The sequence below is a fragment of the Suncus etruscus genome, chromosome 15 (assembly GCF_024139225.1).
Source record: "Suncus etruscus isolate mSunEtr1 chromosome 15, mSunEtr1.pri.cur, whole genome shotgun sequence".
NCBI lineage: Eukaryota > Metazoa > Chordata > Mammalia > Eulipotyphla > Soricidae > Suncus > Suncus etruscus.
The window spans coordinates 53,037,600-53,063,673 of record NC_064862.1 but is presented as its reverse complement, the minus strand read 5'-3'; the positions used below and the strand labels follow the sequence as shown (position 1 = coordinate 53,063,673).

The window sequence follows — 26,074 nt, the reverse complement described above, 5'->3', positions numbered from 1 at the left end:
TCTCTGGAGGCTGCACATGCACGATGTCCAGCCTGGTTGGACATCAACCCATGGTTGATGCCATGTTGCCTGTTGTGCCTCAAGCTTGCTCGCCTCCCTCCACTCCTGCCTTTGCCACTTTCTCCCTTTGCCCAATTGTCTCTCATGGTCTCTCTCTGTGACCGCCCCACCTTTTTACCCTGTCTCACTCTCACTCACCTTCCCTCTCTCCCTTCTGGGCACCACCCCCCCATGTATTTGCTAAAAGAGGAAGAAGTGCAGGGTGCTGGTTGAGGCACCACTGACTGGCATGGAGCATTCAGCTTTCCTTTTTTTTTTTTTTTTTTTTTTTTTTTTTGGGTTTTTGGATCACACACTGGCAGAGCTCAGGGATTACTCCTGGCTCTGTGCTCAGAAGTCGCTCCTAGCAGGCTTGAGGGACCATATGGGATGCTAGGATTCGAACCAATGACCTTCTGCATGAAAGGCAAATGCCTTACCTCCATGCTATCTCTCCGGCCCCTCAGCTTTCCTTATTTTTGCTGCTGAAATTCTGGCTGGAGATGCCCAGGCCCTGGGGTACTAGAGAGGATATCCCCAGGGTGGGCTCGCACCTCCTGCTCCTTAGGGTTGTGGTGCATCTTCCTTTATTTATTTATTGATGCTAAATCAATAAACAGGGCCTGTGCTCCTCTATCTGGTGCTCCTGCTATGGATGGTGGGGTGGAGTGGGGGTCCAGGGTGATGGGTCTGCCTAGGACCCCACTGCTAACCATGCCCTGTGGCCTCACCATAACTAGTTCCCCCATCCACCCCACCCCTGTATCCAGTGTACCCCTGGATTGATGGGTGAAGAATGGGGAGCCCCTTACACCAGCCATATTAGAGGACCTCTGATCTCTCCCTGGATCTACCCTCCTGTCCTGTCCTGCAGGGAAAACAGTGGGAGGTCGGGTGGGAAGGACCCAGAAGGACTTAACAGGAAGTGATGGTCTCCCCACCCTGGCACCTGTGCAGGTGAGATCCCACTCGGGATTCCCAATGGCATCTCTGTGTTCACACCCATAGTCCCAGGAGAGCTCCCAGCACTCCGGACCTCTGTCTCGGTGGGTCAGACCCAGTTGGAAGGGTCTGCAAGACTCTACATCTCCAGGCCCCTGACATACTTGGGATTGATACTGACTACCCAGTCGTCACTGTCTCCACCCAGCACTGGGCTTTTGGGGTCTCTGTTCTTTGCAAGATCCCTCCTCCCCCACCACCACCAGTGCTCAATAGGAGGGGCAGGGGCTGCTGCTCTCCCACTACCCAGACTTCTCATGTGCAGTCAGTCTGGGCCCTGCCCCTGGGGATGCTATTCACATGCAGGGGACGGTCCCCTTGGAAATAGACCGTTTCTGCCTCTCCTGAATCTTTCCAACCCCCCTTCTCCCTAATGATCCCTCCTCCGGGGCCTTATTGATTCTGAGCCGCTGGCGGCCTCTTGCTATGCGGGCGCCCAGTTTGGGGTGGAGAAACGCTGCGCTGTCATTTCACGCGGCGATTACCCGCTCTGATTGCTCCGCCAGCCCCGCGCCTACTTGGCCACATATAGACAGCACTCGGGCTGGCCTGGACTGCCGCCTCGGACTGCAAGTGAGCATAGGAAGTGGGCAGGAGTGGAAAGGATGTGGAGCAGCTGTGAGCTGGGGCAGGCGGGCTCGGGGCTGGGGAACAGGTGAAAGGAAAGGTCCTTAGAGCTGGTGAAGCTGCCACCAGGCTCCCTTTGTAACCCTCACCCTCTCACTTCCTGTAGTACCCCTGCTTCTTGGAACACCCCTATACTTCCTGGATCATCCCCCACTTCCTGAAGCTCCCCCCCCAGCATTTCCCATGGTCAGCCCCTTCCTTCGAATAGAACCCCCAGTGGAAGCTGGTGTAGCTAGCTCTCCTCCCTGACTGCCCCATCCCCCAGATTCCTGGGGTTCCAAGCTCAGCCCCAGCTCAGCTTCTTCATCAGGCTCCAGACATATTCTAAGAAGTGTTTGGGGCTGACAGGACCCGGCGGGCCCCCTGCACACAGCTAGTGCTGAAGAGGCTGGCTGTGACCACAGAGCTAAGTCAAGGTTGGGATCATTTCCAAATGCCACGAAACACTGGTTTTAAGTGTTTGCCTCCTAATATTAAAAAATGTGGGGCCAGGGGCTGGCGAGGTGGCGCTAGAGGTAAGATGTCTTTCTTGCAAGCGCTAGCCAAGGATCAGGACCACAGTTCGATCCCCCGGTGTCCCATATGGTCCCCCCAAGCCAGGGGCAATTTCTGAGCGCTTAGCCAGGAATAAACCCTGAGCATCAAATGGGTGTGGCCTAAAAAAAAATGTGGGGCCAAACGATAGCACAGAGGATAGGGCATTTGTCTTGCACATTACTGACCTGGGGTTTGATCCCCAGCATCCCATATGGTCCCCAAGTCTGCTAGGAGTAATTTCTGAGCACAGAGCCAGGAGTAACTCCCCCCCTCAAAAAAAAAAAAAAACTACAGCCACCAAAAAACAACCAGTAAAAATGGAGGGCTGGGAAGATTAAAACGGGCTAAGGCACCATATCCCAATTCATCCCACAGTGCCACATGTGGTCCTTAAAGCCCCATCAGGAGTGACCCCTGAACACAGAGCCCTTGAGTACCTTGAGTACCATTGGGCTCACCACCACCAACACCACCGAAATGTATAAAGTGGGGTTGTTTTGAGGCATCTTGGAGATTAGTCTCTACTTGAAATGTGCAGGGATTAAGTCCCATGACCAGCACCGCAGATAACACCCTTCCACCTCTCCATCCTCCACCCCACCCTTCACCCGCCAGTTTCCTGAGGAGAAAATGAAACTGAAAGGATATGTGTCCTGGCCCCTTGAAGAGGACTGTTTGGCAGGTAGATGGAGAGTCGCCTGGGAAGGGCTGAGTCACTCCCCTGGCCGGGACACAAAGGAGGCGGCTGATGAATCATTAACAGACACTACAACCTGAGCTGGAACCTCAGAGCCCTCACTTCTGGGCTCTGGAGGACAATTGCTTCCTTTCCTCACAGCCTCAGTTTTCACGTGTGGAAAGTGGAGCAGGCAGAAAATGCTGGGGGATGGCATAGTTCCCCCAGGACCTTCTGGTCTCTGTTCCTCCATCTTCCTGTACCTGGTGAATCTCCCTCCAAGGGTCTCATCCCACACAGCAAGCAGTCCTGGGTCAGGCTGGCAGTGCCCACGTTGTTCCCCACAAGCCTGGTCCCTGATCCTACTTTACCTGGTGCTTTGCAGGGAGGTTGAGCTCAGCGGCCCGTCCACCTCCGCTCTAGGAGATAAGGCGGCCAGGACCCAGCCCTCGGCCCCTGGCGTGAAATTGGAAAGCTCCGCGCCACTGCTCCAGCAGCCTGCTGCCCGGGTCAAGGCTGGACCATGCATGAGGCCTCAGGAAGCCCCCTTGTGCCAAGTGCAGGGGAAGCAGCTGGTACTCCTGTTGGCCCTACTCCTGTAGGGCTTCATGACAGAGCCTCTTTGGCAGGAGTCTGCGGGGCCTAAGGGGGCTAGAGACATATGGGAGGCATCAGGTGAGGGGAGGCCTTTGTGGCCAGGGCTCAGTGTCAGGGTCAGTGCAGCTAGTGGTCAGCCAGCCGGCAAGGACTGATGCCCAGCAAGGCAACATCAAGCCCTGGTGCAGAGTTAGGTGCAAGTACAGTGCCTGGTACAGCTCTCACTCTGCCACTCTCCTGATTTCCCAGAACTGGGCACTGTCCCTCTGGGCCACCTGCCCTGAGTACCTCATGAGGAGGATGCTGCTCTTCACCCCAAGACTCTTGCTGGTGGTCATTGCAGACTTCTCCAGTCCCCCTCACTCATCTCAGAGAACAGCTCTAGGCTGTTCTAAGGTGCATCAGTGCCCACTGGTTGACCCCACATTTGTTTTTGTTTTTTGTTTTTTTGTTTTGGGGTCACACCCGGCAGTACTCAGGGATTACTCCTGGATCCATGCTCAGAAATCGCTCCTGGCAGGCTCGGGGGACCATATGGGATGCCGGAATTTGAACCACCGATCTTCTGAATGCAAGGCAAACGCCTTACCTCCATGCTATCTCTCTGGCCCCTGACCCCACATTTCTTAGGCTTCATCTGCCACAGTGAAAACATGTTGGGGGGGGGCATCCTAGAGAAGCCCCTCCCCATTCCTCATAGATGATTCCCATTATACCAGTATGAGCTGGTTGAAGGGAGGGAAGCCACCCTGAATTTTGTCCCAAACCGGTCCTTTTTGGGGAAGACTATCTTCCTATGGGCAGGCAGAAATATGAAAATTCCAGAAGGTTCCAGAAAGGTTCTGTGAGTCTCCTCGGGGAATTTGGGGCTGAGGGGAATAAATCCTCCCCCACATCCTCCTCTGAGACACAGGTGTCCCACCCCCACTGGCAGGGTCTGACTCAGGACCATGGGCACCTCAGTTTCCACCTGACCAAGTGCGGCTGTGCTCTTTGGGTAGCTTGGAGGGTGGAGAAGGAGAAAATTGGGTGAGAAAAAGCAATTGCAGGTGAAGAGCTGCCCTTTTCCACCTCCAGAAGCCTCGCCTGCCTCAAGGGCCTGGCCTGGTCCTGGTGGGCTGGTGAAGGAGGAGAACGCAGGTCTCCACTTTTAATCAAAGTTACATTAGATGAAGCTTTTATTATTCACCGGGCTTTATTATAGCTATTTTTATTCTGAGGTGAGGAGTTAATTTTCCTGGTCTTTACTGAGCCCCCGTCTTGTGCTGCAGCACCAGCAGAGTGGATACGAGGAGAGGAAAAAGGGGAGGTGAGGGGGAGAAATCAAACCGAATCAATTTACCTCGGCCAGTGGACAGGAAGCGGCTCTAATAATGGGGGGTGGTGCCAGAGGCGTGCTCAGGCTGGAGCCTTCAGTCCTCATCAGCCCTGGCAGGGCCCATCCCAAGCTCTCTGATGGAGGGGACAGTGGAGAGACCCCAGTCATGTGAGCAGAGCCCACAGCAATCAAGGCCCCCTGGACAGTGCCTGCCTCATCTCAATCTTACCCTGGCTAAGAAATCTTGCCCTTTCTCTGTTCTTGGGTAGATGGGGCACACTAGCAGAGAAGGTCGATGTCCAGTGTGATGGAGAGGAAGGACAGAGATGCCCAGTTCAGGAGCATGGCACATCTCCCCAGGAATACACTGCACCCCAAATACTCCTCCTATAGAAGGATATGAAGTCGGGGTGTAGACTATCCCATAAGGTGCAGGACATTGAGCTCGAGTCTCTGGGGAGATGAAGATGGGCTTTTCTTTTTTTTGGGGGGGGGGTTTTGGGCCACACCTGGCAGTGCTCAGGATTACTGCAGGCTCTGCACTCAGAAACTACTCCTGGCAGGTTCGGGGGACCATATGGGATGTTGAGGCAAATACCCTCCCTGCTCTGCTATGGCCCTGGCCTGGGGTCTTCTTTTCACACCTCCCTTTCTCTTTTATGCAGGCACCTTACTTTCTTCCCAGACAGCCTAGCCAGGACCTTTCCTGCCCTTCACTGTTCCAGGGCTGGACTCAGGGCTGAGCCTGGGGCTAGACTGTGCTGTCTACTTGAGGTTGGGGGGGGGGTTCAGTCTAGGACCAGGATCAGGGTCCCTCTCACCAGTGGTGGCACTGAATGAACCACATCCATCAACAGTTTTCTTGTTACTGCAAGGCTAGGTGGCACCCAGCCACCCTTTTCATCCTCACACACCGACTGTGTTCTCTGGGAAATACTGGTGTTGGCTTCCAGGCTTTGCTGGCCATGGAGTGGCTGGTCGCCTTAGTTCTGGCTCCTAAAAGAGGGGACGATTTTAGGAGAAGGTAGAGGGACCCCAAGAGGCATAGGTGCCCTCAGACCCTGCCTCCTGACTGCAGACCCAGGTGCCTGCAGGGAGATAAGCAGGAAACATTTCCTCAATTGTCGGCAGCTCCCATCTATGTCGCTTGTAGATTCTGTCCTGGGCTCTGAGTAGCCTTTGGTGGCACTTTGTAAGTCTTGGGAGTAGGTCAGGAGATGCCAAGTGGCCCATTTCTTCTTTCTCGCCAGTTGCCTGCTCTTGTTCTGGGGATGGGTGGGGTGGGGTGTCTTCCAGGCACTACCAAAAGAAAGACCTGAGCATTGCAGGGTGTGACTCAAAAATAAAAACAAAGGCAAAAAAAAAAAAGCTTTTTCTTTGGGGGGGGGGTTGGTCACACCCAGCAGCGCTTAGGGGTTACTCCTCATTCTGAGCTCAGAAGTCGCTCCTGGCAGGCTCAGGGGACCATATGGGAGGCCGGGATTTGAACAGGGGTACGTCCCGTGTTGGCTGCATGGAAGGCAAACAGCTTACCGCTGTGCTAATGCTCAGGCCGCTGATTTATTATTTTAAAGTGAGCACACACCCCATGTGGGCTGAGAGTCCAGAGTCAAAACGAAGACAAACATCAGCATGTCCAGGGATCAGAAAACATTCTGGTATTTGGAGGTGAAGGCCCTGGGGAAGACGAGGAAAGAATTCCCATGGAGGCCAAAAGGCTTCTTGGTTGTTAAAGGAAGTAGAACAGTCCTGTATGAGTTGGGGCAATGACTTGGGGGATTGAGCATAGGCCTTGCACATGGAGAGCCCCTAATTCCCTCCCTAGAACCTCAGGGACCCTCTGAGCACCATCGGGTGACACTCCCACCCAGGCACTGGTGGGCCTGAGCAACAGCTGTCAACTAACATGACCCCATGACCCCAACAGTGCTGGTGATATCTCAAAATCACAAAACCAAAGCAATGTATGGAGAAGGAAGGCTGGGCAAAAGGAGGAGCTGGGGGAGATTGGCAAGAGAGCAGGGCCAGGAAGGCATCTCTGATTGTGGTCCTCGGTGAGGGGTCACTGGGCAGGGTGGTCCCCAGATAGGATGGTGGTAATAGAATCTGTGGCTGTGTTAGGTAGGGCCAAGTGATAGCACAGTGGGGAGAACACTTGCTTTATGCGTGGCCAATCCAGGTTTAATCCCTGGCATCCCATAGGGTCATCATGATTCCTGAGCTCAGAGCCAGGAATCAGCCATGAAGCATTACCAGGTGGGACCCAAACACTCTGCCCCCAAAATCTGATGCTGCGTTTAAAGAGTTTGTGTGCCAGTGCAGGGCAATCACACCCTAGGGCCTCTGTATGCAGGCGAGCTGGAGGGAGGAAAATAGCACACAGGCTCCTGGGAGAAAGGACCCTGAAGGATTCTGGTGTCCGGCATGACAGCCATGGGCAGAGGACACGACAGGGCACCACATCAGGGGGAGGTCTGTTCTTGGGTTTGTTTCAGCTAAGTGGTGTCAGCGGCGCCTGGCTAACATTTCTTTACAAGTGTCAAATGGCAGTGACTTGTTTGGAATCCAGAGGCTTTTCTCAGAGACTGCAGGGAGACAGGTCTTAGCCCTGCTGGGGACAGGAGGCAACGAGAGCGAGGCACAGTGAGTGGGGTTTGGAAATGGGGTGGGCAGCTGTCAGCTGTGTCCTGGTGGAGTGTGTCCCTCTGAGTTGTGATAGATCTGGGGCTCAGCAGTGGGCTTTAAGTGCTTTTTGCCCTGACGTTTGGAAACGAGTGTGGAAGATGGGAGGGCTAAAGTGTGGGGGGACACCCAAGGGGCACCGGGAGCCCCTTCCCGCAGGGCCATGTTTGCTCTGACAGCTGCAATCGTGCTTCCATCATGCCCTGTCACCTGGCAACAGGGTGTGGCATGGGGGCTTGTCCCTCCCAAGTCCAGTGGCCTCAGAGGGCAGAACTAAGTTGAGGTGTGGGGGGGTGGTGACAGGACTGTCTCCCCTTCACCGTGGGCTTCTGGGAAACAGGGAAAGTAGGCTGGGTAGAGCAGTGGAGCGCCCCCAGCTGGTGGCCACTATAATCTCAGGGTACTGTTACACTGTGACATAGAGACCCTATAATTTAACGGACTTGCTAGGAGGGCAAATGGGATTTTAATAGCATGTGTACTGTTTGGAATTAAAGTAATACCAAGGGAGTGCTGGTACTATTTTATAATACCAATATGATATATAAATGGCTGTATATTTGTATAATAAATGTGTATGTGATATGTAGAAACGATACTTGGATTTATTAAGAGTGTTATGCTCAGGCTGGCCAGAGAGGCAGTGTCCACACATACTCAGAGTGAAATCAGAAGAAGGAAGCAGGACATACCCTAAGGTAGCTCTTGGTCATTGATGGTGGAGACTTCATTTAAGATTTCATTTAAGAGCAGCATGAGACCCTCCTCTCAGGAAACTGCAGGGCCAGTCCCCGAACTGAGGCCACTGCTTCAGCCAGCTAGAGAACTCAGGAATTCTTGAGAGCCTGACTCCCCCTCCATCCAGGTCTGCAGCCTCCCTGATACCTCTGGAACTGATCACCCATGCGGTAAATGCGCCACAAGTTTAAGGAGCATCATTAGTACAGTTAATGATCTAAGGGGTGAATTGCTTCATTCAATACCAGTGTGAATGGGGAAGATAAAAGAAGTAGCAAAGATGGGCCTCCCCCAACATGCAGCTGGGGTTTTGCCTCTGCAGAGCACCATTCATGGTAGTGTCCCGGGTCCTGGGCGGAGAGTAGAGCACAACCCTGGGGCCAGACACCAGGCACATGTACACTGTTGGGTGGCAAGGTTAGAAATGAGCCGCTTGGGCTGGAGTGGTAGCACAGTGGTTGGGCGTTTGCTTTGCACGAGGCTGACCCAGGATGGACCCAGGTTTGACCCTCGGCATCCCATTTGGCCCAAGTTTTCCAGAAGCAATTTCTGAGAGAAGAGCCAGGAGTAACCCCTGAGTGCCTCTGGGTGTGGCACCCCCCCCAAAAAAAAGAAATAAGCTGCCTGTGACTGCATTTGTGGTTCAGATGCATTTGTGGATCCCAAAGCAATTGGAACTGGAGATAGCTCTGTTGATGGGTTAGCACCAGCAGCGCTCAGGGGCTGTTCCTAGCTCTCTGCTCAGGAGTGACCCTGGTGGTGCTCAGGAGACCGTAGCCAAGCCTGGGATTTGAGCAAGCGCCCAGCTGCATGCAGAGCAAATGCTCCTGTCCTAGCTCCTTACCCCCAGATCCCATTTTAAACATCTTTAGGGAATATGCCTGTGGACAGGGAGATCAAACAGCTGGATGTGCCAACTGCAGCCAGTGCTAGAAGCTGCTTGAGCATGGGCCCTGGGACGCAAGAAGGCTGAGGGGATTTGACATGCCTGTCCCAGTGTTGGAAGAAGCAGTGCAGCTTGAGTACCCCAAATCTAGTAGCCCCACCTTACATCTTCCCCCAGTGCAGTTTTCAGGACTTCCTGCCTCGCTCATGCAAGACTGGGCTTGACCAGAGAGGTCTGAGCACCTGTGAGACAATTCAGGGACTCAGGTAGTGGAGTGGGGAAAGACCCCTGTTGTGCATCATCTAGAGATGGCAGGTGGGACCCTGGGCTTGGCGGTGGCTGGTAGGGCCAGCCTGCTGAGTATAACCAGCTGCTGCCTCTCACCCCAGGACACTAATCTTAGGCAGGTGGAAGTTTCTGGAAAGTACTCGAGAGTTGGGAGCCTTGAGAAAGGCGGAGTTGGGTCCCCCAAAATGGACACTTCTCTCCCAGGGCTTGGCCCCCTCTCTGGCCTTGCTTGTTGCACTAATGAAGGGACATGTCCCCAGGAGAGTGTCTCTGGCTTCTCTCTCCAATCTGTGAGGACTTAAGGGAGGCAATTCTAGGATGTGGCTGCAGGGAAGCACTTTTACCTTGCATGCGGGAGGCCCTGGGCTCCATTTTCAGCACTGAAAGGCAAAACCAAGCACATCAAAAGGACCAAGATAGGGGATGCCAGAAGTGAACATTTGCCTTGCATGTGATCAACCTTAGCACCATAGAAGGCCCTCTGATCACCACCTGGAATGATCCCTGAGCAGTGCCAAGTATGGCCCAGAAATATTAACAAAAGCAGAAGAATATATCAATAAAAAGTAAAAAGATGAATCTGACCAAGTTGGCTGCCCCAGCAGACCCCTTCCACACCTTCCAGACAAGCTTCACCCCAGGCCCTACAGCTCATTGGGGCAGCTGAATTCTGATCAGGGGCTGTGGGGGGCAGTAGTTCTGATGGGGAATTGAAGTGAAATAAGGCCCCCTCCCCTACCCCAGAGATGGCCCTCTCCCACCCCGCCCCCTCAGCAAAAGGCAAAGGCACAACCACAGAAACAAACACACAGGGATTTGCAGGCTACAGTATAAACGAGCGGCAGAGCTAATGATTCGTGATTATTATTTGAAGGGTCCCACTGTTACAGATTTATTTGTCATTTCTTGTAATAACACCGACGGTAATGAATTCATTTGTATTAATGCGAGTGTCACGCGGACTTCCGTCGAAATTCCGCATTAATTAATGTAGCATTAAAACAAAGTGTCGCCCAATTAATATCAAACGGAGGTAAGGCTGCCAGGGTCCTCTTCATCTGCGTTTCATTTGTAATTCATGGTCTTAGCACCTCGCTTAATGAAAGTCATTTGCTGTTCGTGCGTGGTGATGCCAGGGTGCTCTTGGCTGAGCACCCCAGGGGCCCGGAGGATCATGGTGGGCACTGGATTTGACTGGGAGAAGTGGTTCCCTGGACTCCGAATTCTAGGAGCGCCTTTTGGAAACCCTCGGGACTTCTGACTGGGCTGGCTGTGACCCCTGCAGAAGCAACTTTCATGTCTCATATGGAAACTGGCCAGTTGGTGCCTATTCAGGCATGTCTTAGGAGGATGCTATCAGCTGGGTGCCTCTGGGAGTCAAGGTCCCTGCATTCTCTTAGGCTTACAGGGGTCTCAAACTCAATTTACCTGGGGGCCGCAGGAGGCAAAGTCGGGGTGATCCTTGAGTGCAAAGTCAGTAGTAAGCCTTGAACATTGGGGGGTGTGACCCAAACAACTAAAACAAAACAAAACAAACAAAAAAAGATTCCTCTAGGGCAGGGCCACAAAATATTGTACAGAGGGCCGCAAATGGCTTGTGGGCCACGAGTTTGAGACCCCTGGCTTAGACAGTTGCCTTTGGGACACATGGTTATCGAAGCACCCACTGTGGGGGCCAGAAGATTGAAGAATTACACCCCTGTTCCTTCTTTATCCCACAACCTCTGCCCTCACCACCACCACCACCACCCCCCCCCCCCGGAGTAGAAAGAGCAGCTGTGGGGCATCTGCACAACAGCCCCTAGAGCTCTCCCAATGATGTGAACAGTTCCTAGAGTACCATGGTGAATTGTGATGCCCATGGACAGTTCCTGGGGTACCATGGCAGATTATAATGCCCGTGGACAGTTCTGGGCAGCATGGTGGTTTCCTCAGATGAATTCTTTAAATGTGTGGATTTCTATGCCACCCCTGTACCATGTAGCAGGAGATATGAGGCCATGTTACCCACCCCCCATGGCAACAATAGTTGCCTCTTTCATGAGCTGGCATAGACTATATGCCCCCTACTCAGGCCGACCCCTCCCCCAGGACCCACCAGGCCTGAGGCTGGAGTGCTGGAGTTTTGGTCTTATTTGCTTAGTTCTAAGAGGTTGGGGACCATCGCGGGAACTGCTTAGGAGCTGAATGCTCTGGATTCTCTCCTGGAGATGGAACCCAGGTGTCCTGCATGCAGAACTGACCCAGCCTTTGTGCTGAGAAATGAGTGACTCTGTCCCTCCTCTACAGACAGGACCTGAGGTCCTAGAGCTCCTGGTCTCATTCATGTTGATACAGACTTGTGAGAGAAGACAGGACAGGCACCATGACTATTCCATGGAGATGTCAAAGCCTTCCACCTTTTGGGGGTCTATTGGGGAGCTGTGAGCACCAGGAGGTGCCAGGTTGCTGCTTCTCTGGTCCTGGGTACTGGTGGGTTTCCAGCACCCTGTCATGAACCCCTGAATTTTGCATTTCTGTGAGCCAACACTTGGCTTCCATTCTCTGACAGTCACCTGACCCACAGAAATGTACCACAGAAAGTGACACAAAGTGGTCCTAGCAGAGGGGCCTTGCAGCTGGAGCTGTGGGTACAAGTTCAGAATAGACAAGTCATAGCCTCAGTGAGGAGTGTGGGCAGAGTGAGCACTTGACTCCTCCCTTGTCAGGTAATCAGGGCCCAAGGGCTCTATGCCAGCCAGACCAGCCCGCTAGGCCTACCCTAATGCCTATAGCTTCCCAAGTTACCACTGTCCCTTCCCCTTCCCAGCCTTCTGTCTCCAGCCCTGCCATGCATGCTGCTGTCTGGGGGTAGGGAAGGGCCTTGGCTGCACCTGAGCATCCTGCCACAGTGCTCTGCTCTCTTACTGGATAAAGTGAACCTGCTGAGTGAAGCCATTCCTGGACACCCAGGCCCTGCAGGAGAATATTCTAGATGCTGAGGCTATGCTGGAGAAGGAGCTTCTGACCTTGTGGCCAACCATCTGCTTTACTGGCAGATCTGGCTTCATCTCAGCTCTGCTTGATTCCCCCAAGAATCACCAGGAGCATCCCCTGAGCATCGAGCTGGAAGTAAGCCTTAAGCACTGCTAGGTGTGATCCAAAACCAAATAAATAAAGCAAGAGATAAGTAGATAGATAATATATAAAAGTGCAGAGTTAGGGCCGGAGCGGTGGTGCATGTGGTAAGGCATCTATCTGCCTTGTACCTTGCGCGTGCTAGCCTAGGACGAACCGTGGTTCGATCTCCCACATCCCATATGGTCCTCCAAGCCAGGAGCGATTTCTGAGTTCATAGCCAGGAGTAACCTCTGAGCATCAAAAGGTATGGCCAAAAAATCCAAAAAAAAAAAAAGTGCAGAGTTAGGGTTGGATAGGCAGTCCTGAGCCTTCTGAGGCTCCCCCCCACCCCCAGGCTCTTACCCTATACCTGGTGGTTCCTTCCATTCTTCCTAACACTGCTGATCTATGAGCATTTCTCCCCCTTGCAGAAGGATGTTTCAACCTTCGTTCAAGTCCTCCAGAGCCCCATTTCATCAGCGGCCCTCTCCCTGTCAGGGAGGGAATAAGAGACCCTAGATATCCTCAGGACCCTTAGCCTCCTGCAGCTGGGTGTGAAGCTGCTCCAGATTTGTGACAGGCAGTGAGGGACAAGTCCCTCTGATGAAGGGCAGTGGTTAATGCCAGGGCATGGGCATGGACATGGGCATGGAGAAGGTGATCCGTGAATCCAGACCATGCAGGTCAACCTATAACTTTCTCTGGGCTTCTTTTATGATGGCCCCTGCACCTCAGGGATCTACAGGGCCTCCCACACCGTTTCACTCACAGTCTGACTCCCTCTGTACCTTCTCATACAGGGTCTGCCCTGAGCAGATTTGCATATTAATTTTCTTTATCGTAATTCATCATCTTGTGGGGAAGGACATGGGAGACTGGGTACCCAGAGTCCTATGTGTGAGTCATGAAGTGGGGTTGCAGGTGCGGCTCAGAGTGGGCCTTACTGAGATGGGGATGGGGTGCAGGCCAGAAGGTTCCCCCACCCTCAGCCATATCAGGGTCTTTTCTCTCTACCAAGAACCCCAATTCTCTCACTTCCTTCCTCCACAACTAACATGTACACAGATTTTGCAGGCCCTTCACCTTCCATCTCCCAGTTGCATTTGCGGCAGACCTGAACCCGGCTTTTGCACTGAGTGGAACTGTTTCTCCTGTGGGCATCTTCCAGAAGCCCCTGGGTGGGTTCTCAGGTACAGCATAAGGAAGGGGCTCCAGAGAAGCTGTCAGATCTCCCCCAAGTTGCACAGCATGTGTGGAGGGGAGCTGGCACTCAGGCTGCATTTCTGGGTGCCTTTGCTCCCCAAAGCTCTTCCTCATCCTTCATTGTGTGTTTCCCTCCCATCACTGAGCACTGCAGGGTGACTGCAGGGGACAGTTTTTTCAGTGGGAAAGATGAGGCATGAGGGGGCCTTGTGCTGTCTCCTGCCCAGCTTCCTCCAGAAGTGTATAGGGGTGGAGAAAGCCTCATGGAGAAAGCCTCACAAGTCTGGAAACTCCCTCCTCCATCTGCCTGGAGACCTACCACTGTCACCTGAGCAGGGACCTAATCCTAATCCTAACCCTCCACCAAGGACACCTCCTCAACTGGGCCTAATGGCCTGGACCAGCTTTATAGAGGTCCAGTACATGAGTCCCCTGCATACTATGGTGCTCTGGCTGCAGATCAATAATCCTCAGCGACAAGGGAACCTGATAGGCCTGCTCCAGAAGGGAACAGTTGACCTAGAGGGTCTCTAGAGGCATAAACCAAGCCCTATAAAAGTCTGTTTGGAATTTTCTTTTTGTTTTCTAACCATTCAAATATTTCTATTTATTTCACATTTTCAAAGTCAGATATTCAATGGGAAGATTTCTTTTGTGAATTCTTTACTCTCTTTTTATAGGGAAGAAAGTAAGACATGGGGCCTGAATGATAGTACAGCAGGGAGGGTATTTGCTTTGCATGCAAGCGACCTAGGATTGATCCCCAGCATCCCAAATGGTCCCCTGAGCCCGCCAGGAGTGATTCCTGAGTGCAGAGCCAGGAGTAACTCATGAGCACCACCAGGTGTGGCTCCAAAATAAAAACAAACAAAAAATGAGGTCTTCCTCATTAATTGTATAGATAATATTATATGTCATACATGATATTTCTCCTCTCATTTTTATTTGAATTCTGCTTAAGTCAGGTTTAAGGCCCTATCTCCACCTAGACAAATTAGATTAATGGAGTTTTGATAACTCACTTTTATATAAACTAGAACAAAATAATATATATAGCTAAATTATAAAGTAGCTTTATTGGAAGTTATAGCTTTTGATAGATAAGGTCTTTTTTAGACAAGGTTTTTTATTTCTTTTTTTTTTTTTTGGGTCACACCCAGCAGTGCTCAGGGGTTACTCCTGGCTGTCTGCTCAGAAATAGCTCCTGGCAGGCACTGGGGACCATATGGGACACCGGGATTCGAACCAACCACCTTTGGTCCTGGATTGGCTGCTTGCAAGGCAAACGCCGCTGTGCTATCTCTCCGGGCCCAAGGTTTTTTATTTCAATTCTTAGATTAAACTTGCTTTAGACATGCTCCTCATTTTCATATGCATTTTTGTAATATAAAATCTCAATTAAGGGGCCAGAGCAATAATACAGTGGGTAAATATCTTGCCTTGCACTTTCCACAATATGATTTCAATCCCTGGCACCCCATGTGGGCCCTAAGTTCCTCCAGGAGTGATCCTTGAGTGCAGAGTTAGGAGTAAACTTATTTGGAAATTGCTGGAGATCTCACATATCTGTCAATTGCTACAATCCAGATCAGGAGTAGCAAACAAGTTCGACACAAAGAGCCAACATTTTAAACTGTGAGAGCCAGAGAGCCACACCACGCAGTGACTTGCCAAAACAGACAAACACTCACACAAAAGCATGTAATTTTAACAATAATATATTAAACACATATTGCATTTTGCCATTTTGAGTGAGGGTCAAAATCCTCTTCACCACCCCTGATCCAAATGGACCAAGTAAGTCCTGGGTCCGCTTGCTGCCTGGACAGAAAAATTTGTCTATCTTAGACATCGCTTCTGTCACTCTAGGCTCAGGGCTGGTATCCTGGAAGCAGATGGCCTGGTTTGGAACTGCCATGGGGCCTTTTCAGGAGCACTCCTTTTTGGGGCACACATTTTCCTGAGATTCTCCTGGGATCAGCTGCTTCTGTGGGCAGTGATGAAGGGTTTTGTTCTGGCCTCTACTCCTTCAGGGGCCTTTCCTCTATCCATGTACACCTATTTCCCGGATGAGAAGTTTGTGGGATACAGCCCCCCTCCAGGGAGGGGTCACTCGTGTTGCTCTTGGAGACAGAACATGACAGCGTTTGTGAGCTTCTTCTAGTGGGCGTGAGTGTGTGCGCAAGTGTCTGGCTGTGAATGTGTGTGTGTGAAGGAGCGTGTGGGTAAGTAAATAGAGTGTGTGTGTTTATGAGGGTATGGGTGTTTGTGTTTATAAGCATTTGTGAAAGAGTGTGTGAAGGTGTGTGGAGTATGTGAGAATTTATGAGATTGTGAGTCTATGTGAGTGTTAAAGGGTGAGTGTGTGAGAATGTGAGTTTGAATGTGTAAAAAAGAAAGTGTGTTTGTGAATGTAGGAGTGTGTGCATTTGAAGAAAAGTTGAGACTGTGAGAACGTGAGTAGGTGAGTGTATCTGAGTGTTAAAAGGGTGAGTGTATGCGAGGATGTGTAAGAAAAGGACGAGAATGTTTATGTGTGTGACAGAAAATGTGTGTTCACGCTACAGAGCCTGTGGGGGAAGCTTCTCCATGAAGGGTGGGAGTGCTGGTACCTTTCCAGAAGGAATGACAGTGCCCTGCAGGGAAATAGTGGGAGGGATGTAGGTGCAGAAGGCACATATGGGCTGAGGGGTGCTACCAAATCTGGTGTATGTTTTCATGAGTTACAGAGTAAAGCTAGGACATGCTTATGAGGGCAAGCATAGCATCACCCTGCCCCATTCCCAAGTCCTGCCCTGAGACAACCTTGGCTCAATATCTGATGTTATTTCCAAAGAGCATGCTCATAAATGCTTCTACTTTAGACATTAACTTCCTAGACTAGAGCAAGAATACAGTAGTGGGTCAGGTACTAAGTGCCTTGCCCATGACCAAGGTAGATTTGATTCCCAGCATCCTATATGGTTTCTAGAGCTCACTACTAATGATCCCTGAGTGCCAGGAGTAACCTCAGTACTGCTGGTTATAGCTCCAAAAAAACAAAGCCAAAAAAAAAAAAAAAAAAGGCAAACTAAAACAAAATGTCAGTATCTTCTGACTTTTAACTATTAAGATGAGAATTGGACCTTTCACTAACCTCTGCCTTATCTTTGCTTTACATAGACACACAGACACAGAGGCATACACACACACCACCCTGGCTTTTCCTGTCCCCTTTTCTCCCAACAATAATCTATGCCTCCTTTTAGCTAAGACAGTATTCATTTTATATGCAACACTATGGTTATGTGCGTGTGATCCACAGCAAAGCCACATATATACTGTATTCATATGTGAGCTCTTGTCCTAATTACTAGTAGTTATTGCCCCTGTGGTATTAATTTTTTTTATCTAGTTTTATTTTCTTAGTGTCTTATGAACCTAGCACAGATTCATTTCTAAATATTCTGAAATCATCTAATACCTTTTCTCAGTATATTGCCTGTCAGTACTTATTTACTTGGTATGTGTTTTTACAGCAGCATTTCCACTGGAACCTCCCTCCTCCTGCTCCCTTTTGAAGCAGCTGTGCCCAGATGGTTTGTTATTGGGGTAGGGGGTGTTTGGGGAGGAAGAATCTCAGAGTTCACCTTGAAAGCTTCCTTTTCTCCTCCCTGTATTTAGAGCCCTTATTTCATGCATCCTGTATTATTCATTCTCAATTTGTGACTTAATTTTGATGGCATATTACTCTTCTAAACTGTCCTGAAAAAGAATCATGGCTACGTCTATTTGTACTTTGAAAAAAAAAAGTGTTTTATTCGACCTACAAATGTGTTGATAGTTTGGCTGGGTATAGAATCCTCAGCAAAAATAGTTTCCTTCAAAATGTGAAGCCGTTTCCTCCTTTGTCACTGCTAAAAGCTTTGAAGCCATTCTTGATCCTGAGCATTTAGCTTTTTTTCTTTCTGAAAATTTCTGGATTTTTCCAAAAATACTCAGTGCTTTGAAACATTGTTATTTTATTCTAAAGTGTATGTCCTGACTAGTTAGTGGTGATTTTTTTTTTTATGGGGATAATCTTTTTTTTTCTGTTTGGGTTTTGGGCCACACCCAGCAGCGCTCAGGGGTTACTCCTGGCTCTACACTCAGAAATTGCTCCTGGCAGGCTTGTGGGACCATATGGGATACCAGAATTCAAACCACCGACCTTCTGCATGCAAGGCAAACACCCTACCTCCATGCTATCTCTCCAGCCCCTATTTTTTCTTTTTTTAAAAAATATCTTTATTTGGGGCCGGAGAGATAGCATGGAGGTAGGGCATTTGCCTTTCATGCAGAAGGACGGTGCTGGAATCCCAATATCCCATATGTCCCCTGAGCCTGCCAGGAGCAATTTCTGAGCATAGAGCCAGGAGTAAACCCTGAGCATTGCCAGGTGTGGCCCAAACCCTCCCCCCCAAATCTTTATTTAAACTTCGTAATTACAAACATGATTTTAGTCATAAAAAGAACACCCGGCCCTTTACCAGCGAAACATTCCCAAGGTCGTGTTTGTTTTTGTTTGTTTGTTTTTGTTTATGGGCAATGCTCAGGGGTTACTCCTGGCTCTACACTCAGAAATTGCTCCTGGCAGGCTCGTGGGACCATATGGGATGCCAGGATTCAAACCACCGACCTTCTGCATGCAAGGCAAACACCCTACCTCCATGCTATCTCTCCAGCCCCTATTTTTTCTTTTTTTAAAAATATCTTTAGGGCCCAGAGAGATAGCACAGCGGCGTTTGCCTTGCAAACAGCCGATCCAGGACCAAAGGTGCTTGGTTCGAATCCCAGTGTCCCATATGGTCCCCCGTGCCTGCCAGGAGCTATTTCTGAGCAGACAGCCAGGAGTAACCCCTGAGCACCGCCGGGTGTGGCCCAAAAACCAAAAAAAAAATCTTTATTTGGGGCCAGAGAGATAGCATGGAGGTAGGGCATTTGCCTTTCATGCAGAAGGACGGTGGTTGGAATCCTGGTACCCCATATGTCCCCTGAGCCTACCAAAAGCTATTTCTGAGCATAGAGCCAGGAATAACCCCTGAGCACTGCCATGTGTGGCCCAAACCCCCCCCCCAAATCTTTATTTAAACTTCGTAATTACAAACATGATTTCAGTCATAAAAAGAACACCCGGCCCTTTACCATCGAAACATTCCCAAGGTCGTGTTTTTGTTTGTTTTTGTTTATGGACAATGCCCATTGATGCTCAGGGGTTACTCCTGGCTATGCACTCAGAAATCGCTCCTGGCTTGTCGGGACCTTATGGGATGCTGGGGGTTCTAACCTCAGTTCATCCTAAGCTAATGCTTGCAAGGCAGACACTTTACCTTTAGTGCCACCACTCCAGCCCCTGGTGTTTGTTTTTGATCTGGAAGTTCCCACAGAACTGGGAAGTGAGCTTATGTAATAACATTGTGGATCATTTTCTCCCCTTGCTGTTTTCTCTCTGTTCATTGGATACTGACTCTTCTAACACACTCCTAATTCCACCCCCAACCTCCACTTCCCATCTCTTTCTATTTTGACCTCCTTTTGGAGAAACCTCCTTCTCTATGACTCTCTCCTGGTGAGTATGACATTGATATTTAGCTCCTTTTTTCTCTTAGAATATTCTTCTTCCCAAGATAGTATGTCTTGTGTCTCTCGGATGTTGAATGTCCTTTTTTCTTTGCAGTTTTCTATATCTGTCATGTATATTAAGGGCTTTTCTCTAAGTTTTAGCAATGCTTAGTTTTCTGCTCATATTTTAGAGTGAGTTGACAGCTGTCTGGGAGCTCACTTCACACCCAAGGAAGGGTGCGGGCTGTTGGCTGACCTGGGCTGCAATTGCCGTGGCGTGATTAAGTGAACACCTGGCTGTTTCTCCACAGGAACACTAATACATTATTAGCTGTGTTTCCTCATGGTCTGCTTGTTTTGTCTCCTGGCGATTGTGAGACATGGCTACAAGGGGGCTGAATCTGCTGATGGAGGCAAGAGAGGAGACACAGTTCTACAAAGCTCCCTGCTCTCAATGATGCTCCCACTTTCTGCTCCCACCTTGAGACAGAGACAGCGAATTTCAGCCCCTACAGAAAGAACAGCTTCAGGTTTCTGCAAGAGTTTGGATGTATGACGCTGCTTCTTACAACATGTGGCCTATCTTCCTGATCTCAGTGTCACTTGGTGTCTCCAGGCTTTTTGCAGGGCTCTCAGTTACTGCCTAAGCTCTGGCTTTCCCATCTCCTAAGGCACTTTCTTCCTTCCATCTGTTTTCAGTTTTCAGAATTTTATGGATCTCTCTCATCTACGTTCGTCTTTTCTCCTGTTCTTTTTGCCCTTGTGAATTTATGTATTTTTAATTTCCACATCACCATTTTGGTGAATGTGTGCTTGTGCGTATGTATGTGTGCACACCAACACAAACTTGAAATAAATGAGCGTGTGTTCAACCTGCCATGTTGAACAGAAAGTCCCAATTCTGTTTAAAACATTTATTGAATGTCTGACATGTGCAATGACAAATGCTGAAAGAACAGAGGTGGTCGAGGTAAATAATGATGAAATGCAGGTGTGAGCACTATTGGGGGAAGCCTTGGCAGGCTGTGGGAACTGATGTGAACCAGGGGGAAGGGAGATGAAAGGGATGAGTTGAAAATCACCCCAGGAGACCCAGAGCCCAGTGGCAGGACTTTGGCCGCCTGGGGAGAGGCAGGTGCTTAGGTCAGGGCTTTGATTAATGTCTTCCTGGGATCCCCAAGGGCAGTGCACAGCTGGAAGAGGAATGCTGAGCCTGCTCTCAAGGGATGCTGAGCAGCTCAGGCGGCAGAGCCACCTGGGGAAAGTGCTTGGGTCAGGTCAGGTTGGGTGTGAGACTAAGAGTCCAGCCATGTGGGGCTCCCTCTGGCCACAGAAATGCCACCTGCTTCACTTGGCAGCTGCCTGGCTCTCTGAGCAGACCCTGGGCCTTTTCCAGAGTCCCAGGCGCATCATCCAAAATAGAGCCAACAGAAGAAAGTGGAGTAATCTCTTCTGGACACCCTGCAGAGAGGTGCAGGACACTCAATACCCATGGGTTTGTGCACGTGTGTGCATATTTGTGCACCTTCGCAGCAGAACTGGGTTGGGGAGACCCCAAGGAGGCTAGGTGGGTCCCCCCTCCCACTGTGCCTCGGGCCTAGAGAGCAGCCCCTGAGTAGTCCTCACATTTTAGTCCATGAGGGCATGTTCCTCCCGGATCACAGGCTAGCTCCTGCCTGTGGTACTTCTACCTTGACCTTGCTCTCAACTGGGGCCCACACATGCTTCCTTGCCATGTGAGGCAGAAATACCATCTTCGAGCACCCCAGTAGGCTTCTGCCTCTAGAGCCCTGTGTTGGGGTGTCTGCTGGGCAGGGAGGACAGGGGAAGGTCATGCAGGTGGCACCTCTCTACCCAGACTTGCTGAGCTCAGAAGGGCTTCATTGCGTATGTGAGATCTTGTTAACATAGGATGCGTTTCCTGATTTGCACTGAATACACACGTAGACTCATTTTCTCAATGTGCACTACAGTACACACATCGTGTCTGTTTGTTTCCTTCGAAAATTCTTTTGGGGCTAAAATATCCCTTCTATCCCTGTTTTTCCTAATCTCAGTAAAGTCACCACCACCACCCCCATCCCAACTTTATCTCCAACATCCACCCCAGAATTGGATGGAAATAAATTTGAGCAGAGCCCCTGAGGTCACAGTTCTCACGCACCTCTGGGGGAGTCCATGGTCTGGAGAAACAGAGGAGCCCCAAGATTAAATTCCACCTCCATTGACAGATGTGATCTCCGACCAATTGCTTTATTTCCCCAAGCACCCCTTCTCTGCCTCTGGGGGGTTCGCTGTGTAGAATTGCTGCTAATGGGGGTAGTGGCACATTCCCCCCTCCCACTATGCCTCGGGCCTAAAGAGCAGCCCCTGAGCAGTCCTCACATTCTAGTCCATGAGGGCGTGTTCCTCCCAGATCACCAGGCTGCCCGCACCTTGTCAGAACTCCATCTGTCAGGAATTTATTACTAATGCATTTTATAACAGGCTTTATAATAAGATATTAAAGACTGTAGCAGCATCTAGCAAGCATTCCATAAATATTAATAACGCCTTTAGAGATGGCACCTCGGGTGGAAGTAGTAGGAAATCGTGGAGGTTTGGTGGAGGTGTAGACAGAATAAATCTGAAGGGGGAGATTTGCCCAGCGGCAATAGAAGGCCAAGCCACCTCTTTTAGTCTGCCTTTTCCTTCTGTCCCTTTTCCCCCCTTTTCCCTGATTCTCTCTCTCTTTTCTCTCTCTCGCTCTCCCTCCCCCTTCCCGCTCTCTGCTCTTTCAAATTCTCTTCCCATTTCCTCTGGACTCCCAGTTTTGTCCCAGCTTGTCTCCCCACCACTATTGCAGTTCCTTCCCCTTTCTCTACATTTTCATCCCTCTAGGTGGCTTCTTCCTCTCCATCCCTCCCTCCCTGCTGGCCACTTTCTCCCTCACACCTCTTGCCACTGAGCACCTTCACACCACCTCTGTAGAGAACCTGGAGAGTCTCACAGGCAACGTGAGCACCGAGTTATCCATCACCATTATTAACAGGCAGGATCCTTCACTTAGTACAACTTTTCCAGAGTCTGTCTATTCCTGTGTCAGCCCGGGAGTAGCTGAAAGATTGATTTGTCTCAGAATCGCATGGTTGGCCCATTACAGTTGGTCCAGCCAAGGAGACAGGGCTTAAATGGGCTTCCTGTCAGTGACCTGCATGGAGGGGGGCCCTTTGCTGGGAGGTGATCTGGTCATTGCCAGGACTTGCAGGGGTGGAGGACACCACACATATGCCTGGACACCACACATGAATACTTGCTAACACACACTGTTTTGGGGGGTGTTCAGAAGCCCCCCAGTGGCCTTTTTTCTAGGACCAGAATGTGGGCTCTTCTCCTTTCCATGGTGACAGTAGCCTCACCCTCAGCTGAAAGGGGCCTTTTTGACTGGGGGTAGGGGGTAAAGTACCCAACTCAGCATCAGGCTTCAAGGTGCTTCCTTCTGGTCCCACTGGCTCTACGGGACCATCTGCCCTCCCCTCTGGTGGCGATCATGGGCAACTGACCCCTAGTCAGCCCTACTGATCACTGAGTGCCTGTGAGGGTGTCAGGGACACTTAGGAGAAGCCACACTAAGTCTTCTGGGTCATTTTTTTCTTCCTCACTGGCTCCTCCCAGTGTTGGGGTTCAGGTTCTGGATTAGTGGTGCAGGAATGAGGGGACCTTGTCTGGGCTGAAAGTGTCTGGCAGCTAAAGAGCTGAGGGCCAGGAAAGCCGGGTGCACAGAGGAGTGTCCAGCACCCCAACAAGGGACAGGAAAGTATGCTCAATGGGTACTTGTGAAGGGGAGATGCTCAGAGCCTCTGATCTCTGCCTTTCCTACTTTGAGGGGCCTCCTCTGACTAGGCTCCTCTAACTGGGCCTCCCTAACTAGGGCTTTTGTGTGATTTCCTCTAGTCATGGTGCCCTCATTATCTCTAACTCTAGAGCAAGACTCTTCCCTTTCATGTTCCCACAAAAAATTTAGGTAATTTCCAAAGCCTCCTCTGATTGACCTGACCTGAGCCAAGGAATCACCCCTGTGGCCATCAGACATGGCTGGGTCTGAACTCATTAGGTATAGACATGCTGCCTACATGCTGCCCATTGTACAGAGCTATGAGCTAATGAACATCTTTCTTAGAAAGAGGGAGATCAGGGAGTGGGCATCTCTGGGTGAAGAAAACACAACACTCTAGGGAGGAAAATTCCAGAGAAAGACCCATCTCCTCACTTTCCCTGTCTCTGAAATGGGTCCTGAACCAGATAAAAACTGAGTTTTCTTCTGAATTCTACAAGCAAAACACTCCAAAGCATGAGCTGTCAGGCCTGGCCTTTATGTGTGGGAGCTCCGGCTTTCAGGCACCTTACCAGCCACACCTCACCAAGGACCCCAGAACTCACCTACCTCGCCAGGGTTTTCAAACTCGCTTTAGTGTCTCCCATCTTGGCAACCAGAAACCAGCTAATGAAAAACTCCTCTTTATGAATTTTCCATTACATTTTTAAGTTATTTTGGGATTCTGAGCCACACCCAGAGTGGCTTACTCTTGGCTCTGAATATAGGAAATCACACCTGGTGATGTTCTGGGGACCCTCTGGGTGCTGGGGATCAAACCTGGATTAACTGTGTACCAGGCCAGCACCCTACCTGCTGCACTATCACACCAGCCTCTCTTCATGTTTTTTTTTTTTAAGAAATTATTTCTTTTCAGTAGTTGGATCGATAGCACAGCAGGACAGGCATTTGTCTTGCACACAGCCAACCTGGGTTCCATTTCTAGTATCCCAGATGGTCCTCCACCAGGAGTAACTCCTGAGTGCCACACATTCTGTACTGTGTTGTGGATCACACACACACAGCAGAGTTGTTAGGGTGGCATAGAGTATGTGGGCGCCATCTCAAGTGAGCTCTGCCTGGGCCGCCTCTAGTGGTGAATTTTCAGCTGCTTCCCTGTCTGTACTGGTGATGAAGAGGTGTGCTGGATGTTTACCGGTCTCTGTTACCCGCCTTTAAATAGGGCTTATCTTCCTTCGCCTGTGATGGTGTTTTATTACCATCATCATAATTGCAACCACCATTTATCCCGCCCCGAACAATATCGCGGCTTCGGAGAAGCTTGTTATTTTTCTCACACCTTGTCTCACGGAATTCCTCCCAGCAACTCATGTTTGACATTTTCCTGTGCTTGAGGAAACTGAGGCCCGAAGTGGGGTGTGTGTGTTAACAACAGGTACCTGAGGTCTTTAGTCAGCCCAGGGCAAAAAACAGGACTTCCAACTTGGGGGATATGACTGAGCTCTGCTCTGAGCTCAGGGGGTTTTCAGACTGAGCAACCCAGCTCACCTGGAGATTTTCTCACAGGAGAAAATCTGTGTAGAGACTGCAGACCCAGGAACTTTCTACATCTGTGCATTTCCACGGAGCATCAGCCTATAAGGGAGTGTGGAGCCCCCCGAAAAGACCTCCCACCATTGCCCTGTGCCTGTGACCCCGAAAGGTTGGAAGTCAGCGTTCTTTTCTCTCCAGTGGCCTGTCCCCTCTAAGTATGGCCATGGCTCCGTGCCAGGCCCATTTAAAACCTTTCTCTAAGTTATGCAGAAATTAAATGGGTTTTTACTGCAGGGCTTGAAATATAAGGTCAGATGCAGGACCACCAAGCTCTTCTTGTTGGCTCTCTATCTCTCTCTCTGTCTTGCTCTCTGTTTCTATCTCTTTCCCCCACCCTTGCTTTGAGTGGAGGCTGAGGAGAAGAGTGGACAGAGTGGCAGCTCCAGGCTGCCTCCCTCCTCAGTGAACCCTCTCTATCCTCAGTGAAGAAGCTCAGAGGAGGGTCACCTGGGTATAACATGCTTTTTGGGAAAGGCTGGGGAGAGCAGAGTGGCATATCTGAGCCCAGCACCAGGAGTTGAATCCTGGAGTTTATGCCCAGAATTGGGGAGAGAGGATTTGGGGCCAAAGAGAATCAGTAGCAGTGAGGGGCTCCTGAAGCAGAAGGAAAATTCCAGCCCCCACCCTTGAGTCCAGCTGAGAGCAGTCCTTAGGCTTATTGGGGGAAAGCTCTTGGCCTGCTCCTTGGGGGACACTAGGGCGAGGGCAGCCCTAGAGATTGGCTTGCATCTTCCAAAGAAATACATTTGCCACCAGCCCTGTGTTGGGCAAGGTTGGGAGTCCCACCACTCCCCATGGGGCCAGACTAGCAACCAGCACATAAATGAGGACATGCAAGTAGTGGAAAGGTCCAGGTTCTGTGCCCAGTAGTGAGGGGTGAGACAGCACTAAGGCTGCTGTAGGGACCTACTGTAGGGACCAGTACCCTAAGGCGGTAGGGTACTAAGGGGCAGGAGGCTGGACACATGTAGAGCTGAGACATTCCTGGCAGGTGTCTCGGAGATGGTGACACTGGGCAAGTCTCGTGAACCTTGCTGTGGACAGCTGCAGTGAGCCAGGGAAAGCCAAGGAGCACAGTGGTGCTGTGGGAAGACCCCAGGACATCCTGTCACATCTCTAGAGCACACACCTCCCCACCACCTGCTACCAGGAAGCACTCCCAGGTCCTTTCCAGGACAGCCCAGGGGCAGTTCCTAGAAGGGAAAATGCCCAGAAGTAGGGGCAAGGGGAAGAAGGGCCCTGCTCAAAGCTCAGGGTCAGCACATCACTGCAGCTGGGAATGTGACAGTTACCAGGAGAAAGAAAAGGAAGAAGGAGGAGAAGGAAAAAAAGGAAGAAAGAAGAAGGAAGGAAGGAAGGAAGGAAGGAAGGAAGGAAGGAAGGAAGGAAGGAAGG

The 26,074-nt window shown here is 50.5% G+C and overlaps 2 protein-coding genes across 2 annotated transcripts in view; one reads left to right on the top strand and one right to left on the bottom strand.

Moving 5' to 3' along the window:
- Positions 1-26,074, bottom strand: part of SPOCK2 (SPARC (osteonectin), cwcv and kazal like domains proteoglycan 2) — an 836,669-nt gene that overhangs the window by 433,271 nt on the left and 377,324 nt on the right. The window lies entirely within an intron of this gene.
- Positions 1-26,074, top strand: part of CDH23 (cadherin related 23) — a 343,293-nt gene that overhangs the window by 123,037 nt on the left and 194,182 nt on the right. The window lies entirely within an intron of this gene.